General features: G+C 39.6%; 1 pseudogene; it reads right to left on the bottom strand.

Moving 5' to 3' along the window:
• Positions 1-542: 542 nt before the first annotated feature.
• LOC149498305 (uncharacterized) lies at positions 543-1,906 on the bottom strand (annotated as a pseudogene).
• Between the last annotated feature and the right edge of the window lie 9,662 nt (positions 1,907-11,568).

Genomic DNA, 11,568 nt, shown 5'->3' with positions numbered 1-11,568 from the left:
GCAATATTTAGGGATTATAGCATAATTCGACCATACAATAAAATATTCAAATGCAGCACATAATATAAAATCCAATAATCAGCAATATTTTTAAAATCAGATCGGACATCAAATTGGCATGGTAATTGGGCCACAGTTGGACTAGGTCAACTCGGTTGCACCGGATTTTTGACTTTGAACCGAATTGTTGAATTTTTTTTTACTTATTTATCAAAAGCTAAAAAAATACAATGATAAATAATTTTATAGAAGAAAAAAGGATGTAAAATATTTTTTAAAACTATTCATCAAAAAATTAAGAATAATGATAACAAGTCTTTTTTATGTCAAAACAATAATAAGAATAAGTATCAAATATAAACAATATATATCCAATATAAATTAGAAATAAATGTCCAATATAAGTTATAATTAAACATCCTAAACATAAATTAGAAACAAATATCCAACATAATTTATAATTAAAAATCCAAATATAAATTATAATTCAACATCCTAATATAAGTAAACATCTAAATTTATAGTAATTTTACTCAAGAAAATTATGGATGATTCAACCAATTTTCATTATTAAGATCATCATAATCATCTCCTTCTTTTGATTGTATTACATCAACATCATCATCATCCTCAACATCTAAAGAATATATATAAAAAAAGAATCAAAGATAAATTTCAAACAACTTTTTTCAAAATAAAATTTAATGGTGCCTAACTTAACAAATTACTCAAAAGATAAAGTAAAAACAAACCTTGAGATACATTTCCAAGATCTTTTAGATATTCTTCTTGAAGTGCACTTTCAAGCTCATCATAATTAAGCTCTCCTTTTCCTTCTTTTTCCACAATCTAAAATTTAGTTTTATCAATGGACTCTTAATCAATTGGATCACAAAGTCTCTGTTTTTTTTTTTTTTTTTTTTTTTTTTTTTTTTGCTAATCTATTAATTACAAGTATATGAAAGTATTATTTTTACGCAAGTGATAAGATATAAAAAAATACATATATGAAAAAGAATATGTCTTACCTATCTTCCAAGTGTAAGTTGTAATGAACATAAAAAGATCATTCAACCTTTGAAGCTCCAATCTATTTCTCTTCTTTGTGTGAATACATCCAAAAACACTCCAATTGTGCTCATATCCAGAAGAAGCAGTTTGGCTAAGGATTCTTATAGCCAATTTTTGCAAATTTAGAGCATCATAACCAAATATTTTCCACCATTCATCTTTTATTAAATATGAAATGAAAAGCAACAAGAAATTTCCATTTAAGGCCAAATAGCACACAAACATATATATAAAAATCACCAAATGCATATATATAAAAATCACTAAACCAAAGTAAAGAATTATAGTTATATCAAATTAAGTCATACCAGGTCTAGTGGTTTTACTGCAATTGAGAGCCTTTGGTCGAGAAAAGCCCATCTCACTCTTGTAAGATTCTTGTCTCTTCTAACATCTTTATTCCACTGAAATCCTCTATCTTATCAATTACATCAAGAAAACCACGCATAACTTTTGGCTTTCTATAAAATGTAGCTTGATCATATTGAAAAGCAAAATTCAAATAATATGTTGCTGCATGGAGATCTCAGCGTAACATTCTATCCCATTTATTATTTATAATATCAGTGTAGGGCTTGTATAGATTCTTCTTATTTTTGAATATCTTTTTAATCCCCAAACGTGCCCTATACATGGCCTCGTAAATATAACCCAAAGATAGTTTTTCATTAGTATCACAAAGGCACAACAAACGTATTGGAGTCATAATCCTCACAATCATCAAGCAACTATTCCAGAAATTTTCATCTAACACAATTTGTTTCACCTCTTTACCTTTTTGCATTTTCAAAAAATGCTTATAAGTATCACTAATTGTTGACCATGATTTTAGCATTAAGCGCTAGGAAATTTGCTATGGATCCAATGGTGTGAGAATCAGCTCGATCGGACGTCATTTGGGCCTCGAACAGACTCCCGAAACACTGAAAACCCTAAAACCGAGCTAAAAGGGCAGGGACGTAATTTGCCTGATCGGTACTGACCTCCTTGGCGCCGATACCGATCACCTACCTACCAGTACCAAAAAGGCCCTGTCGGACAACCTTCACCGACACCAGCGCTGATGTCCTCGGTACTGTGAGCCCCCTTTCGAGTGCCGTGGGAAAGATCCAAAGAATGAAGTCTAACCAGATGGGCCTATTGGTCGGTTCGTCATGGAAATTAAAAGGAGCTCCTTACGAATCCTTTTTTTTTGTTTGATTAGTCAGATTATGGCTTGGTTTAGCGCTTATGTGATGTTGGGTTGGCTCTTTGGAGCGCTTTGACAGGCATGTGATGTGATAATTTCGCCACCTTAATTTGTTTTTTTATTTTCGGGGAAAAGATTAAGGAAAGAAACCCCATTATGGACTCCATTTTCTGTTTGCCTTAAGGATAAAAATGCACTAGCCTCGAATCATTGGGTTTTGGGACTGGGTTTCCAGCTTCTTTTGAATGAATCAACGGTTTCGGTCATAATTAAGAAATCAAAAGCATTATTTTGCATGAATGTCAATTTATCAATGCATGAACATACTTATAATGCATGACAATATCAGGAATATAGTGCATTGAAAGTAACAAAAGGTGTGTAATTTAGAAGGGAACCCGACTCTAGCCTCGTTTATTGAGGATTCTAGGTCGTGTGATACATTTCCTTAAATCCTGACCGGTCAGTTTGGTCGAGGGCCTGCTACCTAGGCTGAAATCTGTAGGTATGCGTTCGTACCTCATTTGTATGAGGATCAGGGTGTATAAAGTTCTACCATCAATTATGATGGTAGGGTTTTGAGGGTGCCACTAGGGGAGTGGGCTTAAAGGGTTTACCGGGTGGACCGGGTTAGTTTGAAGATTGGTTTTTTCGATTTGGCTGGACGGACTGGGCTTGACAGTTTACAAGGTGCCAGACGGATCGGGTTTAATTGAAAAAGTTTTCAGTTTGATTGATTATACCGCAATATTGTGACGCGGCTAGATCGGAGCTCCATGGTGTTTAATCGACCAAAGCGGTCGAGTCTCTCTCTAATATTAAGTTAAGGACGGGCACGAGGACCCCAATTATAGTCTTATAATATTGTTAACTAATAGCTTTGGTCTAAGAAAGACCAAAGTGTGAGTGAAAGTTGAAAGGATCGACTTTTGAGTACCAAGTCGAGCCTTAAACTCAACTAAGGAAGAAGAGCAAGGTCGAACTATATTGCCTTAGAGTCGTGAAAGGGAGAATGAGAGGTTTTGACTCTTGAGAAGCGCTCACTCAAGCAACAAGAGGTGAGAAAAAATGAGGGGGAAGTGCCATATTTATAGGCAAAGAGGTGCTGAGCCAAAGGCACAGCGGTACCAAAGTCCCCATTTTTGGTGCTGAAGTGCTCTTCTTAGGTATCGATTTGGGCCTTTAGTGAGCCTCTATTTGGTACCAAATTAGGGGTGATCGGCGCCGGTGAGGAGGTACTCGGCGCCGATTAGGGCAAATTACCGTCTTGCCCCTGCCCCTTTGATTTTAGGCTTTTTGGGCTTTCGGAGGTCCAATCAAGTTGATTCTCATACCATTGGAACTGTGGTGGAATTTCCTAAAGCCAGATGCTAAAATCATGGTCAACAGCTTGCCCCCTTCGAGAGATCAGAGTCGATTAATGCTTGATCTTTCGGACTTAGATTTCAGTATTTCTACAAATGATTTTGGCCTGAGAATCGTACCTAGCAGATCATGGCAATGTGTGGAACATCCTATGTGAATCTTGCTTTATTCTGAGAATATTTTTTCAGAGCTAGTCTGGGCCGTTTGATTTTCTGGGCTCTTTCTATAATCATCTGTCAGATTAAAAGGTATCACTGCATTTGGGAATTTGCCATGGACATTTTGACTAAAATCGTGCGTCGATCTAAGTCTAGATGAGTTCCAAGAAGTTTGATTTTTTGGGTAAGGGCGAGATATGTCCTCTCCTTTTTTATAAATAGGGGAGGGGGTGAGCTTCAGGAGCTTAGACTTGCTCACTTCCTCTTCTTGCCTTCTTCTAAACTTCTGACTTTGCTATTCTCGGGGAAATGACTCAACAACCAAGAGGTGCAGTATCACGACCTCTGGTGACATGGACTTCATACTGAAGGATCAGAGCACCCAGATCTTAGTGCTCGGCCAAGGCTGATATTTTACTGATTGGTCCCTGAACTTTTAGATTTTTGCAAGTTAGTCCCTAATTGTGTGCTTACCAGGATTTAAATCCACGTCAGACATCGATTGTTATGCATGACCTGTAGGAGAATAGATTCCCAATGCTAGGACCCTAAGTTGACTAGGTAGGAATTTTTGCAACTTGATTCTCGTACTCTGGGAAAATTGCATTTTGGCCCCAAAATCTACTCAGATTAGATCTTAGGTGTGATTTCGGCCCTGATTGAAGCTATAACATCCTTAGGCCTTGTAGGTATGCCTCGGTTGGAGTTTGATGGTAATTTTTTATTTTGGTCTCTGGATTTTAGGAAAATTACCACTTTGCCCTTGTGGTTTGTTTTTAGCCTTGGTTGGAGCCGTCACCTCCTGTGACCTGAGGGGTCTAATAGTTATAAAAACCCTGATCTAATTTTGAAAACTTCCATAATTGATCTGAAAATTCTGATTTAAGCATGAAAACTTCTGTAGTTGGTCTGAAAACCCAGCTTTAAATCTAAAAACTTCTGTAGTTGGTTTAAAAATCCTGATTTACGTCTAAATCTGTAGTTGGTCTGAAAACCTTGATTGAAAATTTCTGTGATTAGTCTGTCTACTTGCTACTTTCTTGCATGAAATGTTAGTTTTACTGCATTAACATTATTTTTGCACTACAATGCACGTTGGTGAACTCATTTAATGTATTTACAAGTGATGAATTGAAAATTCTAAAAATTAACATTTGTGTGCTTGTATGCCTGTTCACATACCTAGTAGGCTAACATCTGTTCTACAGGGGCACGGAAAGACCTAGGCATCATGGGTAGTGTCATCCGGAGACACCCGGCCATTGGTGATATGATAGCTCATACTGGGCTACACCTATTTACTGCGGTGGAGTCCAGTAACACTTACCATCCGTTGTGGCAGGCATTGGTGGATAGGTGGTGGGACACGACCGACACCTTCCACATCGCCGTCGAGGAGTGGACTGTCACTCCCTTCGAGTTCACCGTCTTGATAGGGATCCGCATTAGTTCTCGCTCGCTAGACGTGGATTCTGCCTTGCTCACTCCTAAGCGCCTGGCTAACCTGCTCGGATTTACACTGACGCTCAGTGTGGGGAGACTGTACCACTGCAGTACTCAATACGAGCAGTTGAGGGACTTGAGCCGGGTAGACGGAGACATAGCTACTACTTACCAATTGACTCATGCATGCCTACTTCTGATCTTAGGGTGTACCATTACGCATGACTGGGGGGATCATGTGGATCTTGCCTTTGTGTAGTCTGTGACAGGCATGAGCTTGCTCAGGGAGTATGGGTGGCTTTATGGCATCCATATATCATGATATGAGTCTGTACAGTCATCGTGCTCGGACTGGCTTAGGAGGTATTACAGCTATTTTAGAGGTGCATTTTCTGAACTGTTCCCCATGTTCTCCTTTGGGCTGATTTTTCTTGTCTTCGCCTTCCTAACCATCTATTTTGCAGGCTTAGGCTTTTTCAATTTTTCTTTTCACAGCTCCCGTTATGACACAGGACGTACGATGGGAGATTCCGGTGATGAGTCGCTTCAAATCGGCTTTGATAGAGCAGCATGTCAGGGAGAACCACCTAGTCCTCAGGGAGGAGGTTCAACGAGCTATCCATAGCTTAAGTGAGTCCAAACAAGTTGTAGATCGTCTTTCATGTCGAAGTCTAATACTAATACTAGGATATACTTGCTTCCGCAAGTGAGGATTCGCATGTTCCAGTGTTTCCTGGATACTCCCCTGAAGGGGAATCTGCTTCATGCCTAGGAGATGATGAATTCCTGATACGAATCTGCCATCACTCATCCATGGAACTCAAGGGAACAAGGAGAACAACATGAAAAATCCATTAGTGCTTCCTAGTGGATCAATTACAAGAGGTCATGCAAAGAAATATGGAGCAACCATGGAGCTCAAGAGAGCATGGATACCTCAACTTCTAACTAAGATTCGAGGACGAATCTTTTCGAGGAAAGGGGGAATGATACAGATTCGCTACCACTCAACCATAGAGCTCAAGGAAGCATGGAGAACACCTAAGTTTCTCACATTGATGGAAGAACATGTTGAGTTGGAACCTGAATTTCCAGCATATGGCATGCCCAAACCATGCTAGATTAGCACGCCCGTGAGAGGTAGCACGCCCAGGCCATACTAGAGTTGACTTGCTGAGGAAAATCAAGTAACATGCAGCACGCCCGTGCCAAATAGCAAGCCCCAGGCCGTGCCCACGTCTGACTCTTGCGAGGAAACACTTACCTTGAAGCACGCCCGTGCGTATTGGCACGCCCCAGGCCGTGCTAGCCTCTGCCTTTAACAAGATTAGTTAGTTTATTTTGAGTTTAACAATGTTAATGGGTTGGGCCTCCTATAATTTGGCCACCCTTGGTTATTTTTCCTTGATTTGTTTAGATTTGGTTAATCTTTAGTTGATTTGGATTAGTTAACCAAATCCTTAAGTTGTTTAGATTTGCTAGTCTTATCCTTAGTTGGTTTAGATTTGCTAAATCCTAATCCTTAGCTGATTTAGACTAACTATTCTAAATCCTTTAAGGATTAGGACCTCTTAGAATTAGTATAAATAGCTTGTTATATTGTACATTATTCAATAATTCAATGAAATAGAAATTCTTCAACTTGTTCATGCTTAGGTGTGTTCTTTGCTTTAGAGAGGGTGTGAGATTGCATTCTTCTAATTGCATCAAGAATCAAGGTAAAATTATCAATTTATTTGTGGCGTTTATCTTATTCTTTTACTCTATTATTGGTGTTCTTGCTTCTTTAAGCTTTGGGTGCCATAGAGGGGAGTTTAGTTTGATCTTGGATCTCTTCCAAATATTGTCATAGAGTTCTTGGAATAAATTTCCATAGGGTTCCGCGTCAATTCCCAAGTCCTCTTGAGATGTGGGGTGATCCGGTGCTATTACCTGGGTGAGCGGGTGTATCATCAGGTGATGGGTGTGGATGCCCAAATTTTGCCCCTAAAAAGGTTCAATGATGATACACCATTTTTTTCGTATAAAATTAGATATGGATTCCTAATCATTCTAGTTTTAGGACTAGTTGTCTGTGGCTAAGATTATCGATGTGTTTAACCACTTTTACTTTTTCGGGTTACCGGGCATTTCGCAACGAAACCGGCCTCAAGAAGCATGTCGGGCGTGCCGGCACACTTCTCAGTGCACTATCTTATTTTGCATGCCATCCGATTTAATTTTGTAAAAGTGGGCCCGGTCCCGTCGCGGGGCCTAACAGTGGCATTTTTGCCATGTCAACCCTAAAATGGGGCCACCCACCCTCATTTGCCTATAAATAGGCATTGGGGGGATGTGCCAAAAGGGTGATTCTTTTGGAAACAAGGGGAAATTCTTGCATTTTAAAAACCCAACCAAAGAAATCTGAAGGCAACTTGTGTTAAACCTCGGATTTGAGTTAAAGAACTTATAATTAATAAATGAAAACCCCCCTGTAGACAATCTAGAATCCTAAAAACACAAACTCTAATATTGAATATCGAATTTTTGAATCAACGACCAAGTGTTGGGTTTCCCTTCATCCATTTTGAGCAAATCTTCAAAGAAATCACAAAAGACAGTTTCTGAGAACCTATAAACTCTTTTTTCTTCTTTTTCTTTTCTTTTTTCGGTGTTTAAAACACCATTTTTGGGTCCAGTTGTAAGGGGAACCTAGGATCCACCAAACAAGGGGTTCTGCACCTCTTTGGTGCGAGGCCAACAATAGTGGCATGCACCACTACGCGTGGCATGCGCCACTGCCTATGGCTCACGCCATAAGTGGCTAGAACCCCCTGTTTTTACCTAATAGACACAGAAGCCCTTTTGATCTAGGAAAGGCCCTATGCCACTCCATGTGGCATGCGCTATAAGCATAGGGCGCATGCCATAATTCTGTTTGGATACGTGGCAACGGTCTAGAAAGTGAGCTGCATCACAGTTGCGTGACGCAGCTATACTCTGTTGCCCTACCCATATAAATACTGCATTTTTATCTTAAACAGGCAGACTTTAGAGAGAGGATTTTTGGGAGAGAGGAATTTTAAGAAAAAATACACTTGCGGCTGAGGTTTTCTACAAAAACTCTTCTGAGTTACCTTGAAGAAAATCAGCCTTAGAGATTAATTAGATTGAAAACAAAAATACACAAAAAGAGAAAAAGAGAGAAAAACAAAAGAAAAAGAGATTTTTGTTAAAACTTGGTGAGCAAAGACTTCTGGGACCTCGAAACCTTGCTCCTAAGACGTTCAGATTGTTCACAATCCTCAATCTGAGGGTTAGGTAATTATCTAAACTTTTCTTAGTATTTTTTTAGTTATTAATTCGTTATTATCTATTTTGTTGATGTTTGAGTAGCTTGATATTGATTAAACGGTACTCTGCCTATTATTGGACGTCTCTGAGTTATATTAAAACAAGTTTTGATAAAAAGAAAACGTGAAAAGGGTTGTTTGAAAGGTAGTTACGGACCAGAGCAGTTGCGTCACGCAGCTACAAGCTACGTGACGGAACTGTTCATGTCCAAAACATATTGACATTACCCCAACTTGTTGCGTGATGGAACTGTTCATGTTTATGATTTTATTTTGCTTTTATCTTCTTATTTAATATTGTATTCCAAATAAACGACTGATGAATCTGAAGGTTTTTCCAAAGTCACAAACAGTTGAGTCACGCAACTATGAGATCCGTCACGCAACAGTTCTTCCATAGAACAGCTGCGTGACGCGACTGTTCTAGGGTTCCAGGAATAATTTTTATACTTTTTAAAATAATAATTTTATGTAATCAAATAAATATTCAACTTTTTTTTATATATAATTCAAGACACAACCAATTATGGGCAGGTTGCGGTTTAATTAAGCACATTAATTTATTCTCATACATGATTTTGGGTTTTTAGGGTTTCTTGGATTTAAGTTGGGTAGAATGTATTTTAGGTTCGGTTGTGGCCTGCCTTTAACCATAAGGCAAGAGTGGGTCTTTTGATTATTTTAACTTGACTGCTGTGGGTTGAATGGTTGGTGTGGTTTGATTAATTATGAATGCAATGAATGAATTTATTTGGGACGATTAAATGATTTTCCACATAGGAACTCGGTTCGATTTATTCGGGTTGGGTTTATGTAAATAAATTGGCTTTTCTAAATTAAAATAAATTAGGAATTGTAGGTTAAAAGAGGCCGATTTTCTAGGCGTCGGCTTCCAACGGGCCGACGTACCCAATTCCCTTATCCAGAATCGCACTTGGTGCGCCTGACCAGTCTTTTAAATAATTGGCTTTAGATAAAATTGGGTTAAATGAAGTCACTTTTAAATTGAAAACGGTCCCATTGCCGAAAAAATTGGTGGCGATTCAAATGTTTTATAAAACTAATTTATCGGCATTGTATTCCTAAAAGGTTTTGTCACCACTTGTTAAAAATAAAGATCACCCAGATTACATTTCCAAAAACATCAGAAATCGAGCATTTTTCAGGTCGCTCGGGGCCGGTGCAAAAACACAATCTCATTCAGGTTAGAGAGAGGGTAACAAGAAAACTGAAGTTTTCATTAGTGATAAAAGTGCCAAGTTGGCATCTACATTGAGTTCAACAAAAAGGGCCCCTAACTCAGAAAGAGAAGACAAGGAAGACTCAGAAAACTCAGAAGACTTTGAACTAGACTCTGACTCAGGTTCTGTTTGTGACTCAGACTCAATTTCAGGTACGAGGAAGGTGGATTGCTCTGCATGCTCCTCCATGTACCAGTTCTGAAGGGGTGCTTGGATAGGTGTATGAGGCTTATGGGGTCTGCTTCCACTTGATCGGCAATCATGTATAGGTCAAAGAGGGATGTCTCCATGTTGTCCTCCCAGTCTGTTTTGAGCTTGAAAAGAGGCTCACAGTCTTTTACTGAGAGCCTGACATCAAAGAGAAGCTCAAAACCAGGGATTAGTCTTTTGTTAGAGGGCAATACCAAGGTTGTTGAAAGAAATAATAAGGCTTAGACTCCCCTTCTTTGATAGAGTAGCGATTGAGGGTTTTGAGATATGGGCGCATTGAAGGGTCCCTTATTTCACCTCTTACTATTCCCACATGTTTGGCATCTTCCAACTCCTCTCGCTTGTCATTTGTCGGTTTGAATTCAAGATCGAAGGGAGGTTCAGCAATTGGGGATTCAGTGAAGGAGGCCATACCCTGTTGGTTTTGGCCGAGTCCTATTCCTGGAAAATAACATATGCCTCTCATCATGTTAGCTACCAATGGGTTACTGTAGGGATCAAAATCCATTGGAAAAATCTCTTTACCCAGTTCTGCCTCAATAAACTTGACCGAATCAAAGGAGAAGCGAGATAGAGGGTAGAATACTGGCTCCGGTTGGATTTCCAGAAGTGGGGCCAAGGAAGGAATTTCAAATTTCCTTGCCCAGTCCCCTTTGATTGTTATCACTGCATTCTCATAAGGGAACTTCAGCTTTTGGTGTAAAGAGAAGGCTACTATAGCCTTGTGGATCCATGGCTTCCCAAGAGGATATTAAAGCATGCTAGAACATCTACCACTTGGAAGGGAATAGTCATGACTGCAAGCCCGATTGCGACCTCTCGATTGGCCACGCCCAAAACCTCTCCCCTGGTGTTGCATATGCCCTCACAATTCGATCCGATGGCATAAAGTCTTTAGTAGTTAACCCTAGGCAGCTAACCACTTTCAGGGGGCAGACATTCAGAGTTGGCCCGTTGTCTACTAGAACCATAGGTACTGTCTTACGTATGGCTTGGACTGTGATATATAGAGCATGGTTGTGGTCCCCTCCTCCAACAAGGATCTCATGATCAGTGAAATAGAGGGCTAAGGCAAAGGGGTTTCATGTGATTGATGCTACCAATGCCTCAGGAGTTATGTCAGTGGAAGTCTGACACTGATTCATGGCTTTTACCAAGCCTTGGCGGTGCACAAAAGAGGAATGGATTAACCCCCATATAGAGATGTTGGCCTTGGTCTTCTTCAGCTGCTCCAAGACAAGGTTTTCAAGTTGTGGTCTAGATCTAGAACTGGGCATATCTTTGGCTAGGGTGGCAGGATTGGGTAGAGCTTCAAGAGGAGGAGACAGGTATCATCTCCCGCTCTGGGTGTTAGTGTTAATTTCCTCAAGCACGTCATTCAGGTTTATGCACAGCATAAGTTGTCTAGGATAGGGTGGATCAAAGAGGCCAAGTCAGAATCAGGCTCTTGGTAAATCATATGGATCTTATTTTGGTGATGAGGGAGAGGGTTGGTGTTTGTGTTCGGTCGGGGTAGAATTGGAAGTATTTGGCTGCTTTCCACTAGGTCTTGGATCTTG

This window comes from Jatropha curcas, chromosome 2, assembly GCF_041381405.1.
Source record: "Jatropha curcas cultivar XTBG-Jc1 chromosome 2, XTBG_Jcur_1.0, whole genome shotgun sequence".
Classification (NCBI taxonomy): Eukaryota; Viridiplantae; Streptophyta; class Magnoliopsida; order Malpighiales; family Euphorbiaceae; genus Jatropha; species Jatropha curcas.
The sequence above is the reverse complement of the archived record's forward strand: the minus strand, read 5'-3'. Positions and strand labels throughout refer to the sequence as shown.